The sequence below is a fragment of the Cherax quadricarinatus genome, chromosome 23 (assembly GCF_038502225.1).
Source record: "Cherax quadricarinatus isolate ZL_2023a chromosome 23, ASM3850222v1, whole genome shotgun sequence".
NCBI lineage: Eukaryota > Metazoa > Arthropoda > Malacostraca > Decapoda > Parastacidae > Cherax > Cherax quadricarinatus.
Window position 1 is genome coordinate 8,045,811 of NC_091314.1, and position 18,348 is coordinate 8,064,158.

The window sequence follows — 18,348 nt, forward strand, 5'->3', positions numbered from 1 at the left end:
TATAAATTAAGGATAACTTTAAGGTGAAAGATTATTTAAAATATTTGTATATTGCAACAGAGTAGAATTAGACGAAACATGTACAGTGTATGATAAGGCAGATGGATATAGACGAGTGGATTTTTTTTTTCAACAAAAAGTAGCATCATTAGAAACCATACCACGGGCGGGGATAGAACCCGCGATCAGAGAGTCGCGACGGTCTGGAGTTTCGAGACTCTGATCGCGGGTTTTATCCCCGCCCGTGGTATGGTTTGTTTGCAATCGTGTTATTACGATTTCGTGTGTCATAGCATCATTAGCTTAGAGGGTCCTAGATTATATGAGAATTTGCTCTAAGTATATACCTTATTAACAAGAATAACTATGGTATTCCATGTTACATGGAAGAGACATGCTCACCGAGATTTGTGTAAAAACGGGACACAATATGATCCGTTCATTCTTTAATTAAAAGGGGTGGATCTTTAATTAACATGTATACAACGATGAATGCTTTGCTCCTGAGCCGGCCATCAGGATTAAGGCCCCGTCAGTAGCTATATTTTACCGACGAATAAAACATTACCATTACGAGGAAGAAAGGCGAGATCCTACCCTTGTTAAACATGTGGGCGGGGAAGAGCCTATGGACGCTGTGAGTGCTAACAGCCTTGACATACCACACGCTAAGCAGCTGAAGACTAAGTCATCTAGATGTTAGTTTGCTAGGTTTAATGCATGTACGTGATCTAAATGTTACTTGGTTTGTTATGTTTAAGGCATGTGTGTCAAGTGACATTAGTTTATTATTTTAAACGTCTGTGCGTCATCTCCATGTTGGCTACTTACACTGGTTAAGGCCTTTCTGCTACATGATCTGGATTAAAAGAACATGTCTGGCGAGAAGAGGAAGGGACGGAGGATTAAAATACTTACCTGACTATTTTGCATTTTTTTATAATTTGTCATAGATCACAATACAGAAAAAAAAACACTTTAAACCCACCCAAAGTGGTCAGGCCACTTAACCTATCTTCTCTCTTCCAGTATTCTAACTTTTCACACTGCTCAATTCTACCTCAGTCCTTCCCCCTCCTCATTCTTACTACCCTTCTCATGGTCTGACCCCCCCCCCCCAAAAAAAGGCAATAATATGCGGCTTGTCGTGATGATATGATGACTTCCTCAGTGGCTCTGAGAGCTTAAAGACTGTGACATTAGGAATCGCTCAATGTGCCATTTAGTTACTGTTTGGAAGGAGATGCAGTTGTAGCATAAAAAATAGATTAGACACATATACAGTGTGAATACCAAGCATGGGCCAGTACACCCAATGCAGTCTTAATTTATTCTTATGTTCTTATGATTGAGAACGGGTGGATGTGAGAAGGACCTGCTTATTATAAGCTAATAGAACTACTATAGTTCTCTTCTATTCATGTGGCTATCCTGTAGGCGCCATTCGAGAGGTAAAGTGAAGCAAGGGAGGGGAAGGAGAGGGAGGGAGGGAAGGAGTGGTCTGGGTAAGCACTCAGACAGTGCTAGTGCCACGTCAGATCACAGTGTCACGTCACCACCTGCATCACAGTGCCCCAACACAACACTTTATACACACGACCTCCAGAGTTTGCAAACATACGAGTCATCATAATGCCAATACATGTACATTATTACTTGTTTGTAAGTACCTACTAGTAGCACTGGCTTCAAGGTAGGGGTGTAGGTGAGTGAAACAAAATGCGGATAGTGACATAACAGCAGATACTCTAAGTACCTATGTATGATAATCTATGCAACTGTATTTATTTATTCCTTATCCTCATATCAGACATAAACAGAGATATACACCACAGCACCGTATCATCCTTTGCGGATGATACTAGGATCTGCATGAGGCTGTCATCTGCTGAGGACGCGGTTAACCTCCAAGAAGATATAAACAAAGTTTTCCAGTGGGCAACGGTAAACAATATGATGTTCAATGAGGACAAATTCCAACTACTCCGTTATGGAAAACTGGAGGAGATAATAACTAGAACAGAGTATACTACTGACTCCGGCCATACAATAGAGCGGAAAAATAATGTAAGGGACCTGGGAGTAGTAATGTCTGAGGATCTCACTTTCAAGGATCACAACAGTGCCACGATCGCACGTGCAAAGAAAATGATAGGATGGATAATGAGAACTTTCAAAACGAGAGATGCCAAGCCCATGATGATCCTTTTCAAATCACTTGTTCTCTCTAGGCTGGAATACTGCTGTACATTAACATCTCCATACAAAGCAGGTGAAATCGCAGATCTAGAGAGTGTACAGAGATCCTTTACTGCACGTATAAGTTCTGTCAAGCACCTTAACTACTGGGAACGCTTGGAAGCACTTGACTTGTACTCGTTGGAACGCAGGAGGGAGAGATATATCATAATCTACACTTGGAAAATCTTAGAAGGAATGGTCCCAAATCTGCACACAGAAATCACTCCCTACGAAAGTAAAAGACTGGGCAGGCGATGCAAAATGCCGCCAATAAAAAGTAGGGGCGCCATTGGTACACTAAGAGAAAACACCATAAGTGTCCGGGGCCCAAAACTGTTCAACAGCCTCCCATCAAGCATTAGGGGAATTGCCAATAAACCCCTGGCTGCCTTCAAGAGAGAGCTGGACAGATACCTAAAGTCAGTGCCGGATCAGCCGGGCTGTGGCTCATACGTCGGACTGCGTGCGGCCAGCAGTAACAGCCTGGTTGATCAGGCCCTGATCCATCGGGAGGCCTGGTCATGGACCGGGCCGCGGGGGCGTTGATCCCCGGAATAACCTCCAGGTAACCTCCAGGTAACCTCCAGGTATACCTGAATAAACTTACCCGTAGCTCGATCGCTAGCGCACTCACCTCACACACTGAGGTCCGGAATTCGAATCCCCGGTACGGCTGGAAAACATTAGGACGTGTTTCCATAAGACACCTGTTGTCCATGTTCACCCATCAGTATGAAATGGGTACCTGGGTGTTAGTCGACTGGTGTGGGTCGTATCATGGGACAAAACTGGCCTAATTTGCTCGAAATGCTCTGCATAACAAGCGGCTTTCTATATAGTAGTATGTCACTGAATTTAGCTAGACCTGTATACCTTGTACATGTACTTGTAGAAATGAAGATATTATATTATTATTATTATTATTACTTAATGGGAATGAGTGGTTGTGAGTGGGACTTGCCTGACACGAGCCCACTCACAGCCACATGCTTAAAAATAGAGCTCTAACTGTGGTAGCCCGACTACTTTAATTTATCTTATACTATTTTCATGTTTCCGGTGGTGATGGCACACGTCACCTCCTCTTAGTGCCCATTCCAGCCATCTATTAGTATGTTAGGTAAGACACATATGCAACAGTTAGGTATCTTTATTTCGAAACGCTTCGCCCACACAGTAGTCTTCTTCAGTCGAGTACAGAAAGGTTGATAGAAGCAGAAGATACTTGAAGACGATGTAATCAGTCCATCACCCTTAAAGTTTTGAGGTGGTCAGTCCCTCAGTCTGGAGAAGAGCATTGTTCCGTTGTACTCGACTGAAGAAGCCTACTGTGTGGGCGAAGCGTTTCGAAATAAAGATACCTAACTGTTGCATATGTGTCTTACCTAACAATCTGTCGGTATTTCATACCATTTTAGTGTTCATCTATTAGTATATTTTAAGTACCGGTATTTTCTATTTTTTTTTCACATTTTTCTTTCACCTTCAATAATAGCTTTTCCCCCCACAGTTGCTGCTGTGGGACCTAGCAAGTAATCCTCTCCTTTTTTTTTTTTTACATTTTCCTAAATTTCTTAATATTATTATTTCCTTTTGTTATTGTCTTCCAACTGGAACATTTCCTAGGTTTTCAGTCTTTCTGTTTACTTCGCATTTTTTTTTATCTTGTTAATCACTGACCATTTTATTTTTCCTTCAACGTATTTAAATTTTTAAGGTGCGGACAGGATAATTTCGCACAGTCTACTTTAGGTGTATTATATTGCAAATAAATCCTTGCGCATTTCAGCATCCATATATGTTTGTGATCGGCGTCATAAAATTGGCATCATTGGATAAGAGTCTCTCACTACATCAGCACTAATGTGTTTGGTGATATTATTATTATTTTATTGTTATTATTATAACAAGGGGAAGCACCTTGGGGAAATGGGATGCAATCAGAGTCGATCCAAGAAAAAGGAGGACAGGTCTAGTCTTTTGGATCAAGAGCCCCTCACTGGTATCAACCCTTGAGTGGAGATGTGCTAGTAAAGAGAGAGAGAGAGCGGGGGTGGAGGTGAAAGCCCGGTGAAGCATCTCACTCAACCTGTTTAGTGTTCACGCAACATTCTGCAACTATGGTGCACTGTGCAAGTTGTGACATGAACCACTGATCAACAGACCACCTTGACACGCTCTGCTGGTAACTCAACCTGCCGAAATCAATATGAAAGCCAGGATTCATCATAATGGATGATCAGACTCCAGACCAAGAAAGTCATCCTCCCCCTGACAGTGGACAGAGTTGCCTAGTGCAGCTGCAAGGGTGGAATTTCTTCCAACCCGCTCACTTCACTATTACACGTTGCACAACACATACCCTGTTAAGTTTATATATATGGTGAGCGTAATCCCTATTTCACTTAATACAGTGTTCTTGATGCCCTAAACGCTCTTCATAACCAGGGGCTTTCCACATATTCTATAAAATGTTCCCATTTTGTAAAAAAAAAAAATAGGTATCATGTGGAAATAAAATGCCTATTTATTTAATTCATTTAATGTACGGGTAAACTGTAACCTTGTTAATCTGCACGCAGTCGATGATAGACTTGAAATCTAACATACTAACAACACAGATGCTTAAACAAGAATTGAATTTTATTATGAACTCATTTTAGTGAAAATTATATTACTCATTAAAGCAATGTTCTAAATAAACTCCTTGATACCTAGACTAAATGATGTTATATGACACGCCTTACTTTTTTTTAATAGCAGCAGGTTCTGAAAAAATGTTTTGGCTCAGCTCGACGTCCGGTGTCACTGGCCGGGTGATCGTCTCAAGTTTTCCATCTAATATCTACACTTGAGCTACATATATTATACCTAGTTACATCCCCGCCTCTAGTTTAGTATTCATCATCATGACCGTCACAGACTGGCCGACGTGAGGGAGTTAATTAATAATGTCTTCCCAACCATGAAGCTGAACCTGTGCATTCAAGTAACTAACTAAACCTAGTGAAATCTGTACATTTCTTTCCCTAAATTAACTAGCTACAACATCGAAACGTTCCGCCTACTCTTCAGGCTTCTTCAGTCGAATGCAGAGGTGACTAAATGTTGTATAGAGCACAAGTAATGTAAAGATTAGGTGATGAGTCCCTCAACCCTGAGAAGTGTTCGTCTTTAGTTTCTTACCACACTGACAAAGACTAAGGAGCTGAACACTCAAGGCTGAGGAAGTGATTACCTCATGTTTACTTCCCCACTCCTGCTGTCTCATAATAAAAATACCCAATTGTTACCTTTGTGATTTACTCATCTACAAGTTAGTATTGTATATTATTAATTAGTATAATACATTAAAAAATATTTTCCTCTGTAACTAAAGTATCTAGCTACAACACCTGCTGAAACATGAACATTTTCTTACCAAACTGAAGTAACTAGGTACAACACCTGCTGAAACGTATTCTTTACCTTCCCTAACTAAACTACATTATTATTATTATAATAAAAAAAGAAGCGCTAAGCTACAAGGGCTATACAGCACTGCAGGGCAGGAAGCGAGGGCATCAGGTGGCAAAAGGGAGGTGGATGAGTAATAGGTTACGGATAACAGCGGAGCAGTCGATAGTGAAAGGGTAAAGGGCAGCAAGAGACTGAGCTAGAAAGGGCTGAGGGGAGTGCGTAAGGTTTCATCATCAGAGTTTGTGGAGTAAATCAGTCGTTGTCAAGAAGTCAATGAGAGTCAGGATTAAAGGAGGGTCCATCAGCAAGAAGGGAAGGTAAAGAGAGAGTAGTAGAACGAAGACGGCGTTGGAGGTAAATTCTGCGTGCTCGTTGATAGAGAGGGCAGTCTAACAGAATGTGGCTAATCAATACTGGAACTTGACACTGCTCACAGAGAGGTACAGTGTGCCTCTCCATGAGATACCCGTGAGTAAGACGAGTGTGGCCAATGCGAAGACGGGAGAGAGTGGTCTCCCAACCATGGCACTGATGACAAGACGGCCAGTAACCTATGCTCGGTTTAATAGAATGAAGTTTGTTACCAAGCAGAGTTGACCAACGTTGTTGCCAACGGGCGTGAAGGTGGGCAGCTATTGTAGCAAAATAGTCCAGAAATGGAACACCTCTATAGGAAATTGGTAGGTCATGTACTGCTGACCGCGCAGCAGTGTCTGCCTGTTCATTGCCCTGTATGACGACATGACCAGGGACCCAACAAAAAATAATATCTTCATGCTTCGTAGAGATATGGCGTAGCCAAAGTTGGATACGGAGAACTAGGGGGTGAGATGTATCAAATTTTCGTATAGCTTGTAGAGCACTATGGGAGTCTGAGACTACCACAAATGATGACACAGGCATAGATGCGATACGAATAAGTGCTGCAAGAATGGCATACAGTTCAGCAGTAAAAATGCTAGCCGAAAATAGTAAATGCCCCCGCACAACCTTGTCCGGAAACACTGCTGCGAATTCGACACCGTCTGAAGACTTAGAGCCATCTGTGTACACAGCGGTGGCATGAGAATGGGAGTGGAAGTGATCAAGAAAAAGAGAGCGGGAAGCCACCGTAGGCAGTTGAGCTTTCGAGCAAGGGAGTGAGAAAGAACAGACCCGAACAAATGGAACTTCCCAGGGGGGTAGGGAAAAGTGAGATGCTACATGAACGTATAAAGGTGGTAACTGAAGGGAAGACAAGAGTGAATGTAGGCGAAGAGAAAAGGGACGGAGCAAACAGGGGCGGCGAATGAATAAAGAATGTCTACTAATATCGGTGACCATTCTATAAATGGAAGGATTGTGGAGATCGTGAGAGCGTACATAGTAGCGAAGGCAATGGGCATCACGGCGATCAGACAAGGATGGAACATTCGCTTCTGCATAGAGGCTCTCAACAGGGGAAGAGCGAAAAGCACCAAGGCACAAACGTAATCTTTGGTGATGGATAGAGTTAAGGCTAGAGAGAGTAGCAGGAGAGGCCGCGGAATAAATCTGGTCACCATAATCGAGTTTCGATAAAACGAGGGCTGAATGTAGGCGAAGCAGAGTTCGACGATCAGCTCCCCAGGAAAGATGAGCAAGAGTTTTAAGAAGGTTTAGCCGGCTGTGACAAGTTGCCTTCAGAGAGGTAATGTGAGGTTTCCAGGATAACCTACGGTCAAAGAGAAGGCCTAGAAACCTGACTGTATCACGTTCGGGGATACGGGAGCCAAAGAGATACAAAGGATGATTGGAGATAACAGAGCGTCTAGTGAAAGTAATTTGGTGAGTTTTGCTACTTGAAAATTTAAACCCATGCACGGTGGCCCAAGTGGAAACACGGTCGACCGCATGCTGGAGAGAAACTGCAATAAGATGACAGTCAGTGTCTGCACAAGCAATAGCGAAGTCATCAACATAGAGTGATGACCAAATATTGGGTGGAAGAACAGAGGCCAAATCATTTATAGCAAGGAGAAAAAGTGTTGCACTTAGAACACATCCCTGAGGGACACCTTCAGCTTGGACGAAGTCCCGGGAAAGAACATTATTGACTCGAACACAGAAATGTCTGTCAGTTAAAAAGTTATTAAGGAAGGATGGTAGATTGCCTCGGAGGCCTAAGGAATGGGCCTGGGCCAAAATATTATACCTCCAAGTTGTGTCATATGCCTTCTCAAGGTCAAAAAATATGGTAATAACTGAGTGATTATTCGCAAAGGCATTACGAACACACGTATCCAAGCGTAGCAAGGGGTCTATGGTAGAACGACCCTTACGAAAGCCATATTGACTAGCGGAGAGACTGTTGTGTGTCTCTAAATACCACATTAAACGTCGATTTACGAAACGTTCCATCACTTTGCAAACTGCACTAGTAAGAGCGATGGGACGATAGTGGGAGGCATCATGTCCTGTAGTACCCGGTTTGCGGAAAGGGAGAACAATGGCAGATTTCCACGGCTGGGGAAGAACTCCTTGTGCCCAAATAAGATTGAAGAGGTGTAAGAGGACTACAAGGGCTGACCGATGTAAATGTTGTAACATACGAATATGAATGTCGTCAGGCCCAGCTGCCGATGATCGGCAAGCTGAGAGCGTTGCCTCTAGTTCTTGAAGTGTAAAAGGCACATTATACTGTTCTTCTCTGAGAGAAGAAAAGTCCAAGGGTACTAACTCTCTGGCAGACTTTGAGGAAAGAAACGAGGGGCATAGATGGAGCCCTCGGGAAATACGGACCAGATGTGTGCCAAGTTCAATGGCAACGTCGAGAGGGTTTGCTACATCAACACCAGCAACCCGCAGAACAGGAGCCGGGTCAGGAGAGTATTTACCACTCAATTTCCTCACTTTTTTCCAAACTGCACTCATAGAAGAAGCAGAGGTGATGGTGGAAACATAGTCTTGCCAACAAGTGCGTTTAGCTTCACGGATGACACGGCGAGTGATCACACGCTTCTGCTTAAAATCAAGAAGTCTCTCAGCGGTTCTATTGTACTGGTACCTGCCCCATGCAGCACGTTTCAAACGTACTGCACGAGCACAAGCAGGAGACCACCAAGGCATGCACTTCTGAGAATGCCTGCCTGAGGTTTGGGGTATAGAATGAGAAGCTGCGGTATAAACTGACGTCGAGAAGAGGTGTAGGAGCTCATCAATGGAGGATGAAGAAGGAACCTCACTAAAAGCAGTAAGGTGTGAGTAATGAGTAATGATCCCAATTTGCCCGATCAAATTGCCAGCGAGGGCTACGGAAAGGTTGTGAATAGGAAGGAGAAGTAAGAATGATTGGAAAATGATCGCTGTCATGTAAGTCCGGTAGAACAGACCAGGTGAAGTCTAGTGCAGTGGAGGAAGAGCAGACTGATAGATCGATGCAAGAGAGAGTATGAGTACGAGGATCAAAATGGGTGGGAGTACCCGTATTTAAAACATGGAGGGGGTGAGAGGCGAGAAAAGCCTCCAACTGGATGCCACGTGAGTCACAATGAGACCCCCCCCAGAGGAAATGGTGGGCATTAAAATCACCAAGTAACAGAAGTGGTGGTGGTAAGGATGAAACAAGAAATGCAAAGTCTGGGATAGAAAATGCTCGAGGAGAGAGATATAAAGAACATATTGTAAACCACTTATTCAAGTGGATACGGGCTGCAGTGTAATGCAGCGAGGTATGGACAAAGAGTTGACAGTATGGAATATCATTGCGTAGAAGAAGGGCACTTTCATTAAAGGTCCCATCTGAGAAAGGATCCGAAGAATACAATAAATTATAGCCTGAGATAGGTTGGAAAACAGCCGAGTGTAATTTTGGTTCTTGTAAGCAAGCACCAACAGGGGAAAACCTGGAAAGCAACATCTGAAGCTCACCCCGATTACCCCTGAGGCCGCGGATATTCCACTGTAAATAGGCCATGATTGGCGATGAAGAAAATACCAGGAATCTGTAGGTGAAGGCACCTACGGACTAGAGGGGTTAGAAAAGTCAACGTGTGGTGGCATTGGAAGACGTTCAAACAGCGAAGGAACGGAGCGTTGCGAAGAATGGGGTTGTGAAGATGGAGGAGAGGGAAGAGAAGGAACAGAAAGTGAATCAGTGTCCATTGAAGGTTTAGTCTCTGCAATATATTCTGAAATGGCTTCAAGTGTTTCTGAATTCAAAGATGTATGGGAGACCATATTGGAGATAGAAGGAGGAGGGTGAGTAAAGATTGGGACAGTAATGGACTGTACCAAAGTAGAGGGGGAGGGAAGAGTGTAAGGGACTGGAGATGAAGTGTGGGGGGGGACAGAAGAGGCAGAAACCTGGGAGGTGGCAGAAGAGGGAGAAACTTGGGAGGGGATGGGGGTGGAAGGCATAGTACGAGGAGGAGGGTGAATCTCCACACTTGTAATAGAGCCAGAGAGAGTGGTAGAACTAAGTATAGAGACTGGAAAGGTAAAGTGTGGAGGTGGAAGAAGGGAAGGAAGGGGCAAAGAAGATTTGAGCAATGTGGATTTTTTGGACTTCTGAGAAGTAGAGGAGCGATTGGTATTAGGTGTCGTACGAGGTCTTGTCGATACTGGGGCTTGTGAGGAAGGACGCGAAGATGTGAGAACAGACTGAGTTGTAGTCGGGACGTCAGAGCCAAGGACAGCAAAAGGATTAGATGCCAGAGTGGCTATGGGAGGGGTAACAACAGAGGAGGCTGCAGAAGATGGGACCCCAGAAGTGGGGGGATGTTTGGAAACACGAGAATAAGAAACACGGGGTAGTCTCCCTTGGAGGCGAAGATGAGTAACTGCCATAGCATAAGGGAGACCTTCTGCCTCTTTGAAGCAATGGATTTCACATTCATTTAAGTAGACCTGGCAACGGCGGGAGTACAAAGGGTGAGCTTCATTACAATTAAGGGAAGATGGAGGTTGACTGCAAGATGTATTAGAATAGTCGTCGGCACCACAGACTAGGCATTCGGCCATAGATCTGCAATATTTCGCTGGGTGACCAAAACGCCAGCAATTTCTACATTGTTGCGGTGTAGGTATCACCTTTCGAACTTGTAACCGATGTCCCGTGACATATACAGAGGATGGGAGTTCTCGGCTGTCAAAAGTTAAACAAGCCATTTTGCAAGGGTAACGTCTCCGCCCCCGGGCAGGAAGGACATAAGTGTCTACTTTGAAGATTGGGAGATCCTAGAGTTCCAGCTGTTCAAGAATGTCATTGCCACATGACTGGAAATTCTGTTGGACTATGGTATGGGGCAGAATGACAGTACCACTACAAGAATTGAGAGAAAGATGTTTTTCAATAGTGATAGGAGTAGTATCGATATTCGAAAGGAAAGAAAGATCATGAGCTTGGGTAGCATTCTGGACAGTGACGATGAGCGTACTGCTCTTGAGAGCATGAAATGAAATATCTCTACCAACATGACGCAGGAGCGCTTTGCCAATACAATGGTCAGAAAGGTAGGCAGAAGAAGAAGTCGGTCTTAAAGTAAAGAATTTAGTCCATTGTGTGGTCCGAAACTGAGCGTGGAGAGGGAGTGCTTGACGTGTCGGTCTTTTCCGAGTAGAATGGGAAGGTAACGAAGGAGCATCATCAGGAGATTGACGTTGGCGTTTAGGAGTAGGACCAGAGTTGGTCCGGCGTGAAACGGGCGGGCGATTCGAAAATTGCCGTACCGTAGAGGGAGAAGCCGGAAGCATAGTCAAAGGAGAGCGGAGTTCAGACAAATCGAAGGAGTCAGTCAAAGCCCAGGTACCTGAAGAGGGTGAGGAAACAGCACCAGCAAGAGGTACAGGGGCATCAGGAGTGTCCGAAGAGTGGTCTAAACACAAGACAGGGTCAGAATGGGGTGCAGTATCAAGAAGGGGCCCGGGGGTAGTGGGTTCATGGATTGGGTTCTCCATGGTTAGGTTACTCCTTTGCTTTTTGTTTTTAAGAAAAAAAAGGAAGAAGAAAAGAAAATAAAAAAATAAAAAAAGAATAAAAAAAAGGGGGGAGCGGGGAGGAATAGTTCCCAGGAGGAATGAAAGGGCTGGAAATCTCCCTCCACGCCCAAGAGGACCTCAGCACCGCTAGTAGCGCAGATGCAGCATGGAACCCGTGCCATACCCTACCCTTCATGCCAGTAAACCAGCAATCCGGGATAGCAACCTCACATCTGCCGAGCTACCTCGGTGGACAAAAGAGAGGGCGGCCGGATATCCGCCACAAAGCATACCTCCTTCGGCCACCACCCCCGGAATCCGAAAGGTGGCTTCCAGAGATACACCCGTCGCCCGAAAGACACCCAAAGCTACTCTGGGATACCGGAGAGGGATTGGGACATCCCCAGGCGATCCAGATTCCACGGCAAACTAAGCCACCGCCAAGAACCTCAACGGAATGGGATGGACCCCTGTGTCCTTTCCCCTACCTAGGAACTAGTGCGCCTGTGGGAGAAATCCCAAAGGCCAAAAAGAGGAAGGGCAAAAGGGAGGGGTGGGGAGGAGGAGGAGGAATGGAAAAAGGGGAGGATGGGGAGGATGGGATAGGGGAGGGGAGGGGAGAATGGGGGGTAATTAGGTTCAGTCTGAGGAAGAAGACCAACAGGTCTAATTCCTCAGACCAAGAGCCTCTTCACCACGCCAAGGAGCCCCCCTTGAAGAGGAACTAAACTACAGCACCTGCTGGAGCCTGTAACATTATCTTTTCTAATTTGTGGAACTAGCTACAACACCTGATCTAGAGAAGGTTCATAGAACCTTCACTACACGTATAAGTTTCATCAAACACCTTAAGTACTGGGAACGCCTGGAAGCACTTGACTTGTACTCACTGGAGTGCAGGCGAGAGAGATATATCATCTACACCTGGAAGATTCTGGAGGGACTGGCCCCTAACCTGCACACAGAAATCACTCCCTACGAAAGTACAAGACTTGACAGGCGATGTAACATATCCCCAGTTAAAAGTAGGGGCGCCACTGGTACACTAAGAGAAAACATAATAAGTGTCCGGGGCCCAAGACTGTTCATCAGCCTCCCACCAGCCATAAGGAGAATTACCAATAGACCCCTGGTTGTCTTCAAGAGGGAGCTGGACAGATACCTAAAGTCGGTGCCAGATCAGCCGGGCTGTGGTTCGTACGTTGGACTATGTGCGGCCAGCAGTAACAGCCTCGCTGACCAGGAGGCCTGGTCATGGACCGGGCCGCGGGGGCCTTGATCCCCGGAATGCCCTCCAGGTAGGTAGACCTGGGATCGAAATGTCTGGAGAGATTTCCTCTTCCATACACAACACAGTTAAAATTATAAACGGGAAAAAGGAAGCAAACAAAAATATGTCAAACAATAGAATTGGAAACTCTGTACTTATTATTATTCATTCATTCATTCAGCACCGGGAAAATGGTGAATCAAACAGAATCGATTCACTTTCCTTGAAGGGTCCGCACAGTAGAAAACGAAAGTGGCTACACATCTCTTGGACCAAGACATGTTTGACCTACGGGTCAACACAGAGTAAGAATAAATAATGTGTAATCAGAAATGATAGCACCTACGAGGAGAATTCCTTACAACCCTTACTTCTACTGCCATTAATAATTAAAATCATACCTGCATTATATTCAGAATTATTTATAATAATGCAAACTAGGAGTCATGGGGACACGAATTCAGGTCAACTTAGTGCCAGTCCCACACCAGTGACAGACGTGAAAAGAATATGAATTAATATTTGCCCTGATGCCATAGTGAGGTCGGGTATGGAGTATAACGTGACTTGGATTAAGTAAAAATTCTGGTTTACATATTTATATTCCTCTGTGGCGAAGGAGCTAAAAGAGTGGTGAATATATTTATTGTAAGAAATCTGAATAAGTGAAGAATGGGTATAACTGAAAACAACTGCATTAGCAAAACGCTGTGTGGAAATGCCAGTGAGGTGGCTTGAGACTGAAACTTGTTTACAGAATGTGTTATGCTCGCAGGAGTATTAAATCTGTTTTACTTATGAGATTATAAGCTGCATTTCAGTTATATGAACTCATTGACGTTATCCCTCTCTTACACAGGGTTTTACAAGGTTAGGGTAAGGGTTCCTAACTTTGCAGGCTAAGAGCTGTTACCTACATCAGTTCTCTCTCTCACCCCTCTACCCTGCAATGCATACACTTCATGTAAAAGCATTACGCCCTATTACCATATGAAGACTAAATTCCTCTGGTGAGAATATTGGCAAATATTATGTTAACATTTTTCGGGCACTTCCTTCCCATGCTGCCTCCATGTTTACCTGAGGAGGCGCAGACGAGAAATGAGGTGGTATATTTTTTTTACAGATGGAATGTTGGTTTACGGGGAAGTTTGATACAGTTTGATAATATACTGCCGATAATAGTGAAGAAAAGTTATGCTGCAGAAGAGGACCCTTATTGGGGCATTTCGTTGTGTGGAGCTAGTTTTAAAGCTACCCAAGATGTTAGCTTCGATGACCTCTTGACGGTTTGTTCCATTCATCTGTGTGTGTCCCAATCACGCAATCAACTGCGGGTATTGAGAAAATCATGGAAAAGTTCTGTACCTGTAGAGGGTCGTACAATGCTTTCGGCAAAGGTGAGCACAGCCTTGGGTTACTCTGTGTACCTCTGGAGCACCACTGGTTCTCCTTATATAAACACAAGGGTGTGTGAGCCACACAAGGGAGTGTGAGCCACCATTGATGGGAGAGCGCCAAGCACGTCACCCGCTTGTGGTCTTCTCGTTATGGTCCCCGCCCTCATCGCTCCCTTCCTACAACCTCATCTTCCACCCTTCCTTCCTGCTCAATCTTCCTCCTTACTCCTTCTTCCACCCTTCTTTCTCTATCTACCATTCATACCTACTTTTATGATTCCTTTTTGCTCCATGTTTTCCCTACTTCATCTTCCACCATAACTTTTTTTTGCTCCATCTTCCATTCTTCCATCTTCCGATTTTCCTTCATGCTTCATGTTCCACCCTTCCTTCCTACTGAACCTTCCTCCCTGTTACATCTACCACCTTCCCTTCCCACCCTTTGTCTTATCTCCCTTATTCTCATCAACCTCCCGAAGTCTTCCACTCAGGCTGACAGATTTCATTATCTCGTATATGAAACAATTCTTGTGATGAAATATAACGGAAACACAGCAACATTTTATTCCCACTTAGTACCTAAGAGAATAAAACAGCAGCATCCTGATTTAGTACCTAAGAGAATAAAACAGCAGCATCCTGATTATATATCTGATTATGGGTTATTTTATTCAGGGGGAAGCAATAAACCCGTCAGGTTCATATAGCGCCTGAGGAATGGGAGGCATTCAGGTGACGTGCCCAGCGCTCTCCCACCAATGGTGTCTGTCTCCCTCCCCTCTTCCCTATCTTGAGGTCTGATTTGTGGTCGGATTTTAGTTGTCATTGGACTTACGAAAATTTCTTCTGACACTGATGTCCCACGCACGGAGCTCTTAGTCACGTGACCTTACCCTAGCTTGTCGATCCATCTGGTAAATATGTGAGGATCACATCATCATGTGAAGCTAGGCTCCCATCATCGAATTCTTAGTGTACTCGTCGCACCTGTTTTTTTTGTGGAGGCATTTTGCACCGTCTGCTAAGTCCCTCTGGTAACAATTATCACCCAAGAGTTGTGGTAACACAAAAACCATCTTATTTAGATTTTTCAATAATCTTAATTAAAAAAAATGGTTTGAATATGTTTACATGATAACCGTTTCCGGGGGTCAACGCCCCCGCGCCCAGTCCTAGACTAGACTCCCTAAATTCAATTTCAATAATCTAAACGGGATTTACAAACTAGGCAGAATGTAACTTAGTATAGTAATGTTCAGATAAATGATCGCGCAAGAATTAAATGAGTGGGATTTTTTTTTAACAAATTATACGAGGATAATAACAATAAGTTGTTTATCACTCCTGCAATGTCTCGTTTATTTTGTGTCCTTCATATAAACTATCATTTAGTACTGCATAATTAATGTTTATTTTCATTTTTTAACACTTAAACTATATTTTTACTAGTGTCAATAAACTATCTATAATTTCGTGTTAGGCTAATGTATTTGCATCATGCAAAAGACATTTTTTGTTGCTGTTTATGGAGCATTCACGAACATGTTAAATAGCACTGGAGTTCTTAGCCAGTTCATACCAACCATTTTCGATACATAACTGCTACCTGGAGGGTATTCCGGGGACCAACGCCCCCGCGGCCAGGTTCACGACCAAGCTTCCCGGTGGCTCAGGGCCTGATCAACCAGGCTGTTACTGCTGGCTGCACGTAGTCCAACATACGAACCACAACCCAGCTGATCCGGCACCGACTTGAAGTATCTGTCCAGCTCTCTCTTGAAGGCACCCAGGGGTGCATTGGTAACTCCCCTTATGCATGGTGGGAGGCTGTTGAACAGTCTTGGGCCCCGGATACTTACTGTGTTTTCTTTTAATGTACCAATGGAGCCCCTACTTTTCACTGGGGGTGTTTTGCACCGCCTGCCCAGTCTTTTGCTTTCGGAGGGAGTGATTTCTGAGTTTTAAAACCCAGAGGACTCTTGGGCCGCGATAATCACAGCCTGTGAACAGAGCACAATGAACTACACAATGTGTTAACCTCATGATTCCAGAAGAACACTCTCTTCTAATTATTTATGCGGAGGGTTAGTAACCCAGGATAAACTAAGAAAGCCAAGCTGTGTGGCATATTTCCATTAAGGTCATTTGGTCCTCTTCACCAGGATGCGACGCACAACAGTCAGCTAACACAAAGTACCTACATACTGCTAGGTAAATAAGGGCAACTGGTGTAAGGAACTTGTCCGAGGTCTCCGCCCGCGCCAGGATCGAACCCGGGTCCTCCGGTAGAGTTGACGGCGCTACCAGTGAACTAGGAGTCAGTGCTACACATCACGCTACCTTGCTACAAACCAGTTAATTATATTTGAGTAACTATATCATATTTACGTAGCGTTAATCAAGGACCCGCTTTCCTAGATCAACATTCGCACCCAACATGCAGAGATATACACAATTTTTGTTTCGCTTTGTGATCCAAAACAACATTAGCCATGATTCCAGGACATAACAGGATTAACACTGCTGTAATAAAAATCGCATATTTTTAAGTCAAAATATTTTGTTTGTGCAAAATCTAAATTAAAATTTTCAGATGATATTATCATACAATGTTTTCTGCAAGATCACAGAATTTCTGGTAATCATTTTTTTTTTTTGGTTGACAAGTTTTTTTTTTTTTGTATTCAAGGTGATGTTGGAGTGTGAGCAGGATAACATTATGAAGAGGGTTCAGGGAAACCGGTTTGCAGGATTTGAATCATAGCATTGGAAAGTGTAATGCCTGCACTCTGAAGAATGAGTGGTGAAGTTGCAGTTTGGTGAATCATCTGATTTGTGAGGTATACACACACACTTCTGGAGAGACAGTAATGGTGAATATGTTTGTTTGGGTCACCCTGCCTACATTGAAGACGATCACCATGTCAATGAACTTAAACGAGGCGTGATGAATATGTCAGTTTACCGGAGTGATTGTGAATGTAGAAAGCACTAATTATTAAGCTTGCTAACTATCATCAACCCTCACATGGGTCACTATGACCACTATGTTATAAATATTCATAGGGTGACGTTAACCCCATAATGGTCACACCATCTGGGAACTCGGGTGCAATGAGATTTTTTCCAAGAAAGCGGTGAGTAATTCAGAAGTATCGCATAAATTTATACGATTGTTAGTAAAAGCATTTAAAGATTTAATTAAATATAACTTATCTTACCACTGTGGCAGTGGGAGGTTACCACTGTGGTATGATCACTACCTTCCCACTGACACTACAGTCACACTGGATTTTATAGTTATTGTTTTGACCGGTAATATTAATATAATCATTAAGGGTTATGTGCTAACATGAAAGGCTGTTTATTAGGAATATAAACAAAAACAAAATCGTTCCTTACTGTCACAAAATATGATCAAGTGAGCCGGTAGGAGCCGAGTTTTCGTTGTCGTTTGAGCACTGAAACTTCCGAAGCGGCAAAACAGTGAATACCGGCAGAAACTGAGCGAGAAATACCTGTTGGAAGGAAGTATCTGAGGCGAGGTATCCCTCCCCGTCGCTAGACACCAGCCAACTGAGGCCGAGGTTGATGATGGCCACAAGTGTAGTGCCAGACATGGCAGCTGCTGGGAGGTTGTCAGCGGTCGCTGCCCACCCAACCTCCCATGGGGGGTACCATGCTGGAAGGCTCTTGATTTAAGGAACGAGAGATATTCTCCCCTTCCATAGATCAAATCTGATTACGTGGCTTCTGTTCCCCAGGCACCTGTATGACCCTTGAGTATGACGAGCTTCCCCTTGACTCATAATAAATTTATTTAATCTAGGTCTCCTACATAACTAACTAAAACAAGTTATTACTTATTTCCATAGTGATGCTTTCCTAAGATGCAACCCACAAGTTAATTAATACCCAGGTACCTATTTACTACTAGGTGAGCAGGTGCAGTAGGTGTAAGGGATTCACGACGACCATGGCAGTAAAGCGTATCGTATTATATATTCAAGGAGACCCGCTAAACCAGGTGTCCAGTAGCGC

The 18,348-nt window shown here is 43.9% G+C and overlaps 2 protein-coding genes across 8 annotated transcripts in view; one reads left to right on the top strand and one right to left on the bottom strand.

The window, feature by feature from the left end:
• Positions 1 to 17,923, bottom strand: part of PH4alphaEFB (prolyl 4-hydroxylase subunit alpha-1) — a 193,736-nt gene extending 175,813 nt beyond the window's left edge. For 3 of the 6 annotated variants that reach the window (XM_070087843.1, XM_070087840.1, XM_053772420.2), the window contains exon 1: positions 17,710 to 17,892. The gene's annotated coding sequence lies outside the window, so the exon portion shown is untranslated. Of the gene's footprint in view, positions 1 to 17,709 lie in introns of all 6 variants that reach the window. The other 3 variants (XM_070087846.1, XM_070087844.1, XM_053772429.2) reach the window with 3 other exon arrangements.
• CDase (neutral ceramidase) overlaps positions 1 to 18,348 on the top strand; it is a 123,870-nt gene that overhangs the window by 84,359 nt on the left and 21,163 nt on the right. The window lies entirely within an intron of this gene.